Raw genomic sequence first — 14,086 nt, 5'->3', positions numbered from 1 at the left:
TGATTGGAGTGAAATGCTTATCTCCCTTTATCCAACCAACAAAGAATATTCTCAAAATTTGAAAACAATATAAAACTTGTCAATAACAGTGAGAAGAATAGAAAACTGATACAGTTCTATGAAATGTAACTATAAAATTTGAATGATTGATTAAATGGCAAACTTACTAGTGTTAATTATATAATTAATTTGATTAGTGTGTCTGTATAGTTCGTATTTTTTATACAGACACACTAAAACACACCCTAATCAAATTCTCATCACACAGATCAATTTCAGAACACACACACTATTTGACTCCACTTTTCAACATGTAAACACACCCCTACAAACAGACAGCGATGTCGAGATGACCCTGAGATCTAGTAGGCTCTGATGATGGTGTTCATTATACACGAAACAGCTGTAAGCCACACGTGCTTATATAATTAACACTTGCCAGTTAATCATTATATTTTGCATTAATAACTGATTAAATCGAATTAAAACCGACACTTGTATGTGTTTCCTATAGAGTTCCCTTCTTAGAAAGGGAAAATGGTGTCAAAATTGAATTTGTCTAGGATAGCTGCCCCTAAAAAATAACTTAAAATAAAATCAAATAAAAATAAAATTTAAATTTAAAATAGAATATTGTTGATCTATAATTAATTTAGGTGCTGTTACCGCTCGGTACCCTTTTTTCAAGGGCAGCTATCCTTTTTGGATTCTTCTCTCTGTGAGAGTTCCATGTAATGTTGCCCATTGATCCAAAATATAGTAAGGACACACACATACACAGATTTTGTAAACAATGTTCCCTTTATGGAAAGCAGTGGCGTAGCGTCAATGTAAGCTAAAAAGCTCAGCTTCCCCAGTTAATAATAATTTCATAATAAACCTGCAATTTATGAACAAAATTATTTATTAATTTTAATAGAGTTTATATTTATGCGTTAAATATTGTGATGCGGCAGCTTAGGATGATTTGTGATGCAGCAGTAAACAAGAAGCCTGCACACACCAGCTTCCAGGCAGACTGGTTTCTTTCACTCATTCTTCTGTGTAACCCACTCTGCAGATTTTCCATACCTTTCTAACTAAACTACCCTAGTCGCAAGGCTCGCAAGAAGTTAGCTTTAACATTTAAAATAAGTAGTTTCCGAGTTATCCCTTTCGTGAGTTGTGTTCAGTTGAAGTGCTAGTGTGCATTGTGGCTGATATAATAAATAATGAGTGAAATAACAGTTCCTGACACCAATTTACTTGAATTTTTAGGACAATTCTATTATCAAGACTGACTTACGAACAAAAGTGCGATTTAAAAAACAAATGACCGTGTCTATTAGAGATATGTGTAAACCATGAAATCATATTTTACTATGTACCATTTGAGGTCATGCCTTATTGGTGTTACTTACGAGGTTCTAACCAGTCTTCGGACTGCTGACTTGACATTGACTACTATTTCTTTTAAGACTATATTTTTGTAATACGTTTTCTCATATGTACATGAAAGACAACTTGAGTTAGCTTCTCCTGCTCAAAATATCATGCTACGCCACTGATGGAAAGGGAAAATAGTGTAAAAATTGAATTTGCCTAGAATATCTCTGTATGTCTGGTCATCTTAAAAATGACATACGAACTTGGTTTAATTTTGTAAGAGGATTGTTTTTCATAGTATCTGTGTTGTACATATTTTCTGGTCCACTATTAATAAGTCTTGAAGATTGGGGTTGTGCTGTATAGTTTCACTGCTCTACTTTTTGATAATGCTTTGTAAGTCATGCTACAACTTAAATGAGCAAAGAAAAGTTAATATATAGAAAATTACCCCGTACATTAGCAGTACTGTACAAATCAGTGCAGTCAAAAGACTTTGTGTTACTGTGAAATAGGACAAACTTTTGCAAGAAAAACGAAATCTGTTTGAAGAGTAAGTGTAAATTATTATGTTGCAACATGCCTAAGCCTCTTGTATTGACAGAAAACAACACATTTCTTCATTTGTGTAAGTGATTGCTACTTCCAGCAGGGCTGGAAAGTCTGTATATTTCAGTTTGCAGGTCGAAAAAAGTATGACGTCACTGGGAAGTGTGTGTTGCTTAGATATGTTACATTTTCATCCCTTAATTATCAGATTGTACAAATATTTTTAATCCATTTTGAATCTTGCGTACACCACTTTTAACACTTGAATATAATTAATTGATGAACTAGTGGACTTACTCGTGTTAAATATGTAATATTTTTCCGGCTTACAGCTGTTTCAGTGCATCACACACCATCATCAGAGCGTACTAGATTGCGGCGTCATCTCGAACTTCTCTGCCTGTTAGGAGGGTGTGTTTTATTGTTGGAATGTGTTGGATTGTGTAGTCAAATAGTGTGTGTGTACTGAAATTGATCTGTGTGTTGAGGATTTGATCGGGGTGTGTTTTAGTGTGTTTGTATATTTCATATTGTTCTAGTGTGTTGAGTTTTTGGTTCTTGGGTTGTATGTGTAGGATTTCCATGTCCGTATTTATGTTATTGTATGTATGGTTAGCATTAGTTATATGTTCGGCATATGTAGATGTATTGTGTCCTCTGGTTATTGCTTTAATGTGTTCTTTGTAGCGAGTTTGGAATGATCTGCCTGTCTGTCCTATGTAGAACTTGTCGCAACTATTACATGTGAGTTTGTATATACCTGTGTGGTCGTATTTATTTGTTTGTGTTTTTTGTGTGTTGAGATGTCTTTGTAGTGTGTGTACAACACAAACATGCTGCATTCAGGACAATGGTACACAGATTACTCAAATACCCATGAACCAACAACACTGCAATGAAGAAGTGAACACAATCAAATTCATAGCACAAGAAAACGGATACAATCCAAACATAATAGACAACATCATAAGGAAGACAAAACAAAAACTTAACAAACACATAAATACACAAAACACAACACAAACACAAGAACACAAGAAATACATCACACTAACATATGAAAACAAAAGCACACATAAGATCGCATCTTCATTCAGAAAACAGAAATACAACATAACATACAGAACAGAAAACACACTACAAAGACATCTCAACACACAAAAAACACAAACAAATAAATACGACCACACAGGTATATACAAACTCACATGTAATAGTCGCGACAAGTTCTACATAGGACAGACAGGCAGATCATTCCAAACTCGCTACAAAGAACACATTAAAGCTATAACCAGAGGACACAATACATATACATACGCCGATCACATAACCAATGCCAACCATACATACAATAACATAAATACGGACATGGAAATCCTACACACACAACTCAAGAACCAAAAACTCAACACACTAGAGCAATATGAAATATACAAACACACTAAAACACACCCCGATCAAATCCTCAACACACAGATCAATTTCAGTACACACACACTATTCGACTACACAATCCAACACATTCCAACAATAAAACACACCCTCCTAATAGGCAGAGAAGTTCGAGATGACACCGCGATCTAGTAGGCTCTGATGATGGTGAGTGATGCACTGAAACAGCTGTAAGCCGGAAAAATATTACATATTTAACACGAGTAAGTCCACTAGTTCATCAATTAAATATTTTTAGTTCAGAAGAAAGATTAAAGGCTGAAAGCACCAAGAATCACTTTAATGTGAATGTATATACTATCGTGTACATAATAGTGTAAGCTATGGGAATGAAACTGACAATGGCGACAATGATAATGATGATGTTGCATGTGTAATGTAAATCTACAGAAGTCATAGTCTACAAGTGAACATTCAAACATAAGCTGTCACTTCAGTTGCTTTGAAACATATTCCAGATACAAATATATTAATAACAAATAGCGACATAACCATAGATAACAATATCTTGCCTTTGCCATCTAATTAGTACCGTAAAGTGGGGTGACTTTGAACGCTGAGGTGACTTTGAACAGTAATTTAGCTCCTTTCCAAATCAAATGCTGTACCCAATTGCGAAAAAACTGTTTAAGTTGTCAATAAATTAGTTCAGTTTTTTCGAAATAGGGTACAGCATTTAATTTAGAAGGGTGCTAAATTACTGTTCAAAGTCACCTCGGCGTTCAAAGTCACCCCACTTTACGGTACTATTTATTTTATCCCAATTTTAAAAATAGTTTTGTGTGAATTCTTTTAGTAAAGAGAGAAAAAGTATTTATATTGTGTAAACATTAATCATGACTACAGCTAGGATTTTTATGTGCCAAAAACATTGGAAATATTTTATGTTTTTATGCACTATAAATCCGAAAATACTAGGGCATTCGAAAAGTAACAGCAGCATAGTAACTGTTGCTGTTTTCCAATGGCCGTTTTTGGGATCATTTAACCCATTTTGCTTCTTGCCTCCCAGTAAAGCGTTACTTCGGCACAGAGACTACAACGTGTTCATAATATGTGGCGTCCATTTCATCTGCAATATTTGCCGGGCTGATCACATAACACCATCCCTCGAAATGTTGTCCTGGCTCCGACTAGAAGATCGTAGCAAAATCCACTGTCTTTCCCTTCTCTTTCACATATTGCATTTCTCCACTCCTGTCTAACCTGCGTCTCGTTTTCAAAATTTATCCACCCATCATAAGCTAGACACACGATCACAACACTCCTCAATATTATCCATTCCCTCCCACCGAACATCCTCATATTCATCTTCTTTCACTGTGGCTGTTCCTCGGCTTTGGAATTCCCTACCGAGTAATGTCAGGGACTGTCAGACATCAAACCAATTTAAGAATAGGCTAACGAAATATTTTTCTAACAATTCTTGTTAACAATAATAGCTCCTTCAGGTTTCTCAGTGTTTAATGATTATATATATCACAAAATAAATATTTAAATTATCTCATTATTTTTATTATCTTTATTATTATTATTATTATTATTATTATTATTATTATTATTATTATTATCATCACCATTTCTTACCACTGTTTATTATTGTCACACTAACATTACTTATCCAACTTTCATTATTTACTTTCATGTTGTTTTATGGTCTAGATATCAATGTAATAACTATGTAACCAATTGTATTCAATTAGAATTAGAGCCTGGCTGGGCGGAAGAGTAGGCCTACTGGACTTAGCTCTGCCAGATTAAATAAATAGATTATTAAATTATTATTATTATTATTAAAGAGAACTCTGATTTCTGTACTGCTGCACTTCTTTCTTCAGTCTAGTGCATTGAAGCAGAAGTTCTTTGCTCATTGACGATCCTGATATGTTTCATAGTGGACATTCTTCTGAGTTGTAAATTCCAGTCTTGCAAAGATGTGATGTAAGGCAGTAATGTCTTTATTCAACCTGAAAATAGCTACGTCTTCCTTTTTGAGTATTAAGCTATATGTAGAAAGTTTACTTATTTCTGCCCATTTTTTCCCCCTTGTGATTCCTGATTATATTTATGGAGTATTTCTGCTTCTAATTTAGTTTTAATTTTGATGCCTAATGTCTGAGTACTCATAGCTTTATTTTGTCTATGTAATCTTGTCCCCTTTTTTGCTAGTTCATCAGCAATGTCGTTACCATTCATGCCAATGTGTGATGGCATCCACTGAAAACATATTCTTGACCAGCCATTGAGCTGAACACAGATTAAAAAAAAGTGCTTGGAAACATTATGCTTGTTTTCAAATTCTTTTAAAACTTGTAAGATTATTTAAATATGCTGTATCAAGAATCTAGTTAAGAATTGTACATTTATACAAGAACGTTGGGACCTTATGATTGAGGAAAATCACAATAAGACATGTAGACTTTTTAAATAGGTTCTGAAGAAGCAACATGGAAAATATACAATACAGTGCACCATAAATATGGCTATTCTGCTGATTTGTATTTGAACTCGTCACTGGAAGGGTTAGACTATGGTTTCTGTACTTTTACATTCCACATGAAGATACATTGTATTCATCTACAGCAGTGAGTTATTTGCTATATTTGTTAAGGAAGACAGGGTGATATAATATGATTCCTTTTTGGACCATAATTGTGCATTGGAAAGTTTGCTGAGTGGAAAGAAACAAGTTTTTATGACTTGTCGTGTTGACATTCATTGCAGTCATATCATAGTTTTTTATCGAAAAGAAGTTAAAAGCTCTGTGTGTGTTCTTATTCTTGTATCTGCTAGTTTTAATTGAGCAGATAGTTGTTTTGTTAATGTAATTGATTCTATGAAATCCAAATATCATAGAGAGCACAGTGATACTCATGGAAGTGGACATTATCTATATTATTTGTAGTATAATTAATTTCATAACCTTTTTTTCCTTTTGATACAGTATGGATAATGAGTAATATTTAAAAACGTTTTATTTCCATATTTGTTACTAACATTATTTCGTTGGTAAAAGTGCACTGCATGAACTTGTAAAGTCTACAGTATAATGAATATGAATTTCCATTACACCTGAACTTGCAAAAAAAAGTGTGTTTCAGAATTAATATTCCATTATCATAAGAAACGTTAAATACCGGTAAAGAACTTCTTAAATAGAAATTTATAATCCATGTTGAATCGGGAAAAACGTAATACGGCGAACGCAAAGCTCCGCCCACGTCCCCTTTCCACTTTTCCCCTACAAGCTCACCACACACCCTAGCGGGAAAGAGTGGAAATAGGGGTTTAGGGTGGGGTGACATCTAATGTAGGAAAGTGGAACAAAAAGAGTAACGACATCTACGAAGCAAATGAGGAACTTCGTCCTGGCAGTCACCAGCTCTCCTTCTCTGTTCCTTGCTTCATGTCTCTATTTTTTTTTTTCTTCCGACTTCGCAGTAGGGGAGATTCGATCTGAGTAAGTTTGTAACTAAACCTAAACGCACGCTTTTTGTTCACGCGTTAGACCTTTCGGCTACCGAGGCGAGTTGGCGGTAGAAGGGAAAATGCATCTATTTATGTTTAAGGGAACTGCCATAACGTATTGTAGAAGGGGACAATGACCGAATAGCGTGGGTAGAAACTGGTGGGCTTGTGAATGTCGCTTGGTAGGGGTTGACTACGGGGGTGGCATAAGTGTTAACGCGCGGAGCTTCATTGTGTCCGTGTCCAACTTCTGTACAGACGTAACCACGTGTAGTGATGATCCGTACCGAAGACGTGTACTTCTTCCTGAAAATGTCCCGGGAGAATTTGAAGGCGGATACGGTAAGGTACTGTGAGGAACATGGACTACTTGCTAGCCATTACGAGTGTCCAACCTGTGGGAAAAAAAGACTATTGTGTTACTTGGAGGATGTGCAAAGTTAACAGGTGAGTGTTGTTTAATGAAAACCACATTACATTGTGTTGTGTCAGTACATGTTGTGGACAGTTGTCTAATGCGTATTGCATTGTGGTTGTGGACAGTTGTCTAATGCGTATTACAATGTGGTAGGCAGTGATCCATCGAAGTGGGACAGACAGTAGAGAGAGAGAGAGAGAGAGAGAGCAGGCGAGCGAGGTGCCGAGCGGCGCGGGTGGGGATAACTTCCCCTACTGGCGTTCGCCGTAATACGTTTTTGCCGTTGAATCTTTCGTACACTACTTTTAACACTTGAATATAAATAATTGATTAAATGGCGATCTTACTCGTGTTAATTGTGTAAGCATGTGCGGCTTACAGCTGTTTCGGTGCTACTTCACACCATCCTCAGAGCATATTAGATCTCGGCATCATGGATAAATATATAATAGGATGCGAAACTTAATGAGTTTCCCGTAACACATACTAGAGGCGCTGTTGTAGAAATTGATCTTGCTGCCATCTATTTCTGGGAGGGGCGTTATTACATCTAGCAGCGCACCAAGTAGTGAAAAGAGTAATTACTCCATGCATTTAACAGCGCACCTGGTGACGAAAATGTTAAACTGTGCAGAAAGTATTCCCTCCCACCCTCATCGATATTCAAAACTAACCCAATTTAAAATAAAACATTTACAGTTTTATTTCTCACAGCATATTCTACTGAAAATTCTTACCGGAGCCAACAGGAAGATAAAAGAGACGATATGTTTTACACTACCCGATTAAAATATAAGCAGACAGAGACAAAAAAAAAGCAAAAGGTTAGATAATTGGGATTGTATTCTTTGGGTATTTATTGTACAGCACAATGGAAAAGTCTGCAAGAACTACGTACAATACATTCTACTTTACAGTACATTTAACAACACTATTTTTACAACGTCCATAAACACCACTGTTTAACATACACTGCTTATACACACACGTATCACTTCATGTTCACTTATTAGAAAGTTTCAGTCCACCATCTCGGCTCTTCAACTCTCCCGTACAGCAATATCTCGAACGGATAAACAGAGAACTCTGGGTAATGTACCCAACACGTAGTTCTAATATTCACCACCTATGACGTTGGGCGCTGATCACCTTATTTCAAACCCCCAAATCCAGATGGTGCTGACCGCAGTTTCGCATCCTATTATATATTTATCCATGTCGGCGTCATCTCAAACTTTGCTGCCTATTATGTGGGTGCGTTTGATTGTTGAAAAGTGTCGAAATGTGGTGTCAAATGGTGTGTGTGTTGTGAAATTGATCTGTATGTTGAGAATTTGATCAGGGTGTGTTTTAATGTGTCTGTATATTTCATATTCTAGTGTGTTGAGTTTTTGGTTTTTGGGTTGTATGTGTAGGATTGCCATGTCTGTATTTATGTTATTGTATTTATTTAGCGTTAGTTATGTGTTCGGCATATGTAGATGTATACATCACACAAACATACGAAAACAAAAACACACATAAGATCGCATCCTCATTCAGAAAACAGAAATACAACATACCATACACAACAGAAAACACACTACAAATACATCTCAACACACAAACAACACAAACAAATAAATACTACCACACAGGCGTATACAAACTCACATGCAATAGTTGCGACAGTTTCTACATTGGACAAACAGGCAGATCATTCCAAACTCGATACAAAGAACACATTAAAGCAATAACCAGAGGACACAATACATCTACATATGCCGAACACATACCGTAACTAATGCTAACCACACATACAGTAACATAAATACGGACATGGAAATCCTACACATACAACCCAAAAACCAAAAACTCAACAAACTAGAACAGTATGAAATATACAGACACACTAAAACACACCCCGATCAAATTCTCAACATACAGGTCAATTTCAGAACACACACACTATTTGACACCATATTTCAACACTTTTCAACAATCGAACGCACCCACACAACAGGTAGCGAAGTTCGAGATGACACCGAGATCTAGTAGGCTCTGAGGATGGTGTGAAGAAGCACCGAAACAGCTGTAAGTCACACATGCTTACACAATTAACACGAGTAAGATCGCCATTTAATCAATTATTTAGAAATTTATAATTCTTAACTTTATAACAAAATGTTATTTTCAGATACGAGAGAAGAAAAATTGAGTAGAATTTAGGGGGACAGTTAAGCAATGTTGAAGTACACCAAGCAACATCTGTATCTCACATCTGTTGGTTTTTTTTTTTTTGTATAGTTATGAATTATCATTGTATTACCAAAATGTTTGCGAGAATTTTTATTTATGTCCTACTTGATGAAAGTATGTATTATTACAATTCAAAAAAGCAAATCCAGGAAAACACCAGGACCAGACGGAATCAGTACTGAACTCTTTAAATATGCCCCGCCATCATTCCTGAATAAGTTCCTAGATTTCATAAATGTCTGTTGGAACCATGGAAGCTTACCTGATGAGTGGAATGAGTCACTAGTGGTTCCCATTTACAAAAAAAGAAATAGAAAAGTTAAGTTTAACTATAAAGGCATTAATCTATTAAATTCAGCCACTAAAATATATGCAAAAATCATAAATAGCAGACTAAAGCAGAGTTTTTACATTTGCCCTACTTATTGAGAAACATCGAGAATTTAATATTCCAAAACACATAACATTTATTGGTTTCCAAAAAGCATTTGATACGGTAAATAGATCAACACTTTGGAGCATTTTAAAGAAAGAAGGGATACCTCAAAATTTAATTTATGCCATTCAAAGCATGTACAGAAACACAAAGATTAAAATTAAAATTAATAACAAGTTTAGTTTAACGACTAGGATAACAAATCAAGGCTTAAAACAAGGTTGTCCGCTGTCTCCTTGTTTATTTAATATATATATATATATATATATATATTAATGCACTTATTAAGGACTGGCAAATTGATTTGGCCAAACCCCTTGATATTCTGCTCTACGCAAATGATTTAATTATATTAGCTACCACCGAAGACAACTTACAAATGGCAATTCATAGGCTATATCAAAAAGCAAAAGAGTACAATTTAGAAATTTCTATACACAAAACAAAAACCATGGCCTTTATTGGTAAAAATTCTATAAGAACTAAAATAGTTATCAATAAATTTGGAGTAGAGCAAGTAAATGCTTTTACTTATCTTGGCTGTAATCTCTCCTATATTCATTCTCGAGATATAGATAATAAATTAGCCAAATTTCAACAGCTGCTAAGAACAATTAGAAATACACTGTTTAAGAAGGCCCGGCAAGACACAATTTTGAAATTCTACAAAACAATGTATCTGAGAAGCACTGGAGAGAGTAAATTCTGAAAATACCAAATTCAGCCAAGAAAAAAGTACAGTTGCACTCTTTCGTCTAACAACAGGGCATGATTTACTGGCGAAATACCTCTTCCGTTTTGGGATCATGGAGACACTATCCTACAAATTGTGTAACCCTAATATAGAGATTGACCGACATCACCTTTCAATATGGATCTACAGTCACTCACAGAAGTGAAATGCCATTGGGAAGCCAGGAAGAAGCTGTTTTGTCTATAAAATGTTTTCTTAATGTTTATTCATTTGTTTTCTTTGGAGATTAATGATTCTATAATCAATTTACCAGCCATTAGATAAATACTACTTTTGTTTTTACCAGGAGTCATTGACATACATAACACAAGTAAACTGTTGAAACTCTTGCACACGTCCTGGGATCCTGTCCGCACGGTGAAGATCTGCGAAACGCTAGACACCACCAAGTACGATCAATTATAGCCACTGCCCTTAAAGATGCAGATTACAACACCTTTGAAGAAGTACATGGTCCCTCCGTCACTGGCAGTACACGGCGCATAGATATAATAGCTTTCAAGGAATCTACAAGATCTGGATACATAATTGATCCCACTGTGCGTTTCGAAACGAATGAGGAACAGCCAGTAGAAGTGGATAAGGAAAAAAAGAATATCTACAATCCTACCATTCCCTTTAACCTCCAAAAGTACCAGCTAAAAGAGCTTGAAGTAATTGGACTTCTGGCTGGAGCAAGAGGTACCGCTACCCACTTCATGAAAGATGTGTTTAAGAGGCTTGGAATACCTACATCTATTATTCCGGTTGTAACCTTAGCTGCATTGGAAGGATCAATTGCTCTCCTGAAGAATCACCTATATTCGAAGTCAAACTAAGTACAGTAGCATTCTTTACTTTTTTCTAACACTTACCTCTCTAAAAATAGGTATATTTCCACTAATTTCAAAAAAATTATTTGCAGCTAGGAATTTCATTTTTAAAACAAAATCAATGGTCCAGTGAACTTGTAAAAATTTCTGTGGTTAAGTACTTTTTGTCCCTTGTGGCAGCTCACGAATGGTGAGAAGATTTCTAAATTTTTGGGTGATATTTATTGTAAGCATCAAGAGTCTTAAAAAAACAGTTGTGGTAAATTCATTTTAAAGTTTCTACTATATCTGCACATCAAAGCATTTAAAAAACCTCATTTTTAACACTCACTTTTAATTATTACAGGAGAAAAATTCGCTCTGGCGCTGAGGATCGAACCCGGATCCTTGGTTTTATGTATCAAGTGCTCTAACCACTGAGCTACGCCAAAGTTCAATCCACAGCACCAGATCGAATCCCCCTTCTCTAGTGTTTTCCCCTTTGTGGCCTGACTTCAAGTTCGACATGTATTAAGTCTGGAGCGAATTTTTCTCTTTTAATAATATCATTGTTACCATACCAGATATATTCTGTACGACCAAAAATTAATCTTTACGTACATAACTTTAATTCGGTTATTCTATCGTACATCGACAGAGGACTTACCAAAATCACCAAATCTAATGCCCAAAAATCGATTTTTAACTCCAGAGTGTCCCCTTAATAGTTTCGTCAAATCACCATTCGATGTGTAATGTTGGTCACTTTTTACTGTAAACAGTCAGTCTAATTGGTGCTGAGAAGGTACATTAATTCTGAAATTCATTTTATTAAAAGTACTGGTATAAGTACTGTACAAGAAGTAAGATTTTATGTCAGTATTTCAAAATTATATTCAGTCTCTGCTATTGCATTTATAGGAATAATTAAAACACATTGTACAATAATTTTCCTCTCCCTTGCGTGATATTTGTTGTATATATGAATGTAAGATTATGTTCAGGTTTGGTTCATTTTATGAAAGTGCACATAAATATTTGGCAGAAGAGACTGATTCTGTACTGTACCATCTTTTTTGAGACAATACATAATTTTCTCCCCGAAATTTAACTATTTAGTTCATACTTTACTTCTTTAAGGTTTTCTTCATTTTTTACCTTGGTAATGTCTACGTCCGTAAATTGTTCAATAAATGAAAAAAAGACCGAAATTCTCTACTTTTGCCCAGAGATGACATGTGGCTTTAAATAGAAGTGCATCTTATTTAAAATTTGAAATTTCATAACCAAAATTTAAATATAAATAAATCTCCAGTATCGAAAAACAATTCAGATTCCCGTGGAAAAAAGTGTTACAAGAAAAATAAATAGTTTTAAGGCATAAGCAGTGGTTATGCGGATGGCTGTGTATTTGTAATTTAACAATGTCTTGTTTTATGAAGATATTATTAATTTATATCATCGACTTAATTTATTTCTGTGCTAAGTAATTTGGACAGATTGAATTTAAGCTTTCAGAGCAACTGTGGAAAGCACGAATATAGCATGTATACAGGATTGTAATCTGACAATGTAAAATCAAGGAACTTAACGTTTTAGAATATTTTTGAAGTCAGAAGACAGGGTTCAATCTCTTACTGTCCACATCCGGAGGTTCATTTTTAATTAACATTTTTAAGCAAAGATAATGAGTTGAGTTACGCAAATAAAACGTGCACATTCATTTTAAATGAGTACCGTAGTTGGACATGTGCAAGAATGTAATGATTATAAAGAAAGAAACCTGTAAAGTTACGAGATGTACAAAAAAATTGTAACTTTTTTAGATGCAAAGTTGGTAATATTAACAATGTTAAAATTAAAAAGTGTTGTAGAAAGATTGGTACAGTTTGCTATTCTAAATGCAAACGATAGTAAAAAATTGTCCACGATAAAAATCCTGTAAAACTAGTTTTAAAAATGGGTCAGTGAGTTTTTTTGTGGACATGGTAGATTATTCAATAGTTGAATCTAATTAATTATGAAAGCAAGAAAGACTAAAAGGAAATCATGAAATTTTGTGAAACTAGGTAGTATATCACCAGCACAAGTTACCATCACTCTTTTTATCGTTTGATCCCTTTATATATTTAAGTGAAATATAATGTATGTTGCATCAGAATTTCATATCGTTATTTACTTATGTTTATTAATTTGAAAATTGCAGTGACGTAATGGACATTCATTGTTGGTCTGAAAGATGGATTAAAGGAGATAAAGAATTTCATCTGGTCATCATGGATAAAGAAAAGATTGTAAACTTATAATATTTTACAGATCTGATGAAAGGTGAACATAAAAATGCACATATCTTTTTATATTTAGTTTCGAATTTATTTAGTGATGGTAATATGAGTATTCAAACAGCAGGATTCGATAGGTTATAAAATATAATCACTTCAGCTTCTTGTGATGTCATTTGCAGTGCATTATTTATGATAACTCCTGTAACACAGATTTTTTTGTAATGTAAACAATTAGTTTGTGATGCATAGAGTAACCATTGCTGTTCACAAAGCTACGCCCTATATGTAAAGAATATGTTTAATGTTTATTTATATTTTTAAAGTTTTATA

The sequence above is a fragment of the Periplaneta americana genome, chromosome 13 (genome assembly GCF_040183065.1).
Source record: "Periplaneta americana isolate PAMFEO1 chromosome 13, P.americana_PAMFEO1_priV1, whole genome shotgun sequence".
Taxonomy (NCBI): Eukaryota; Metazoa; Arthropoda; class Insecta; order Blattodea; family Blattidae; genus Periplaneta; species Periplaneta americana.
This window is presented reverse-complemented; position numbering follows the sequence as displayed.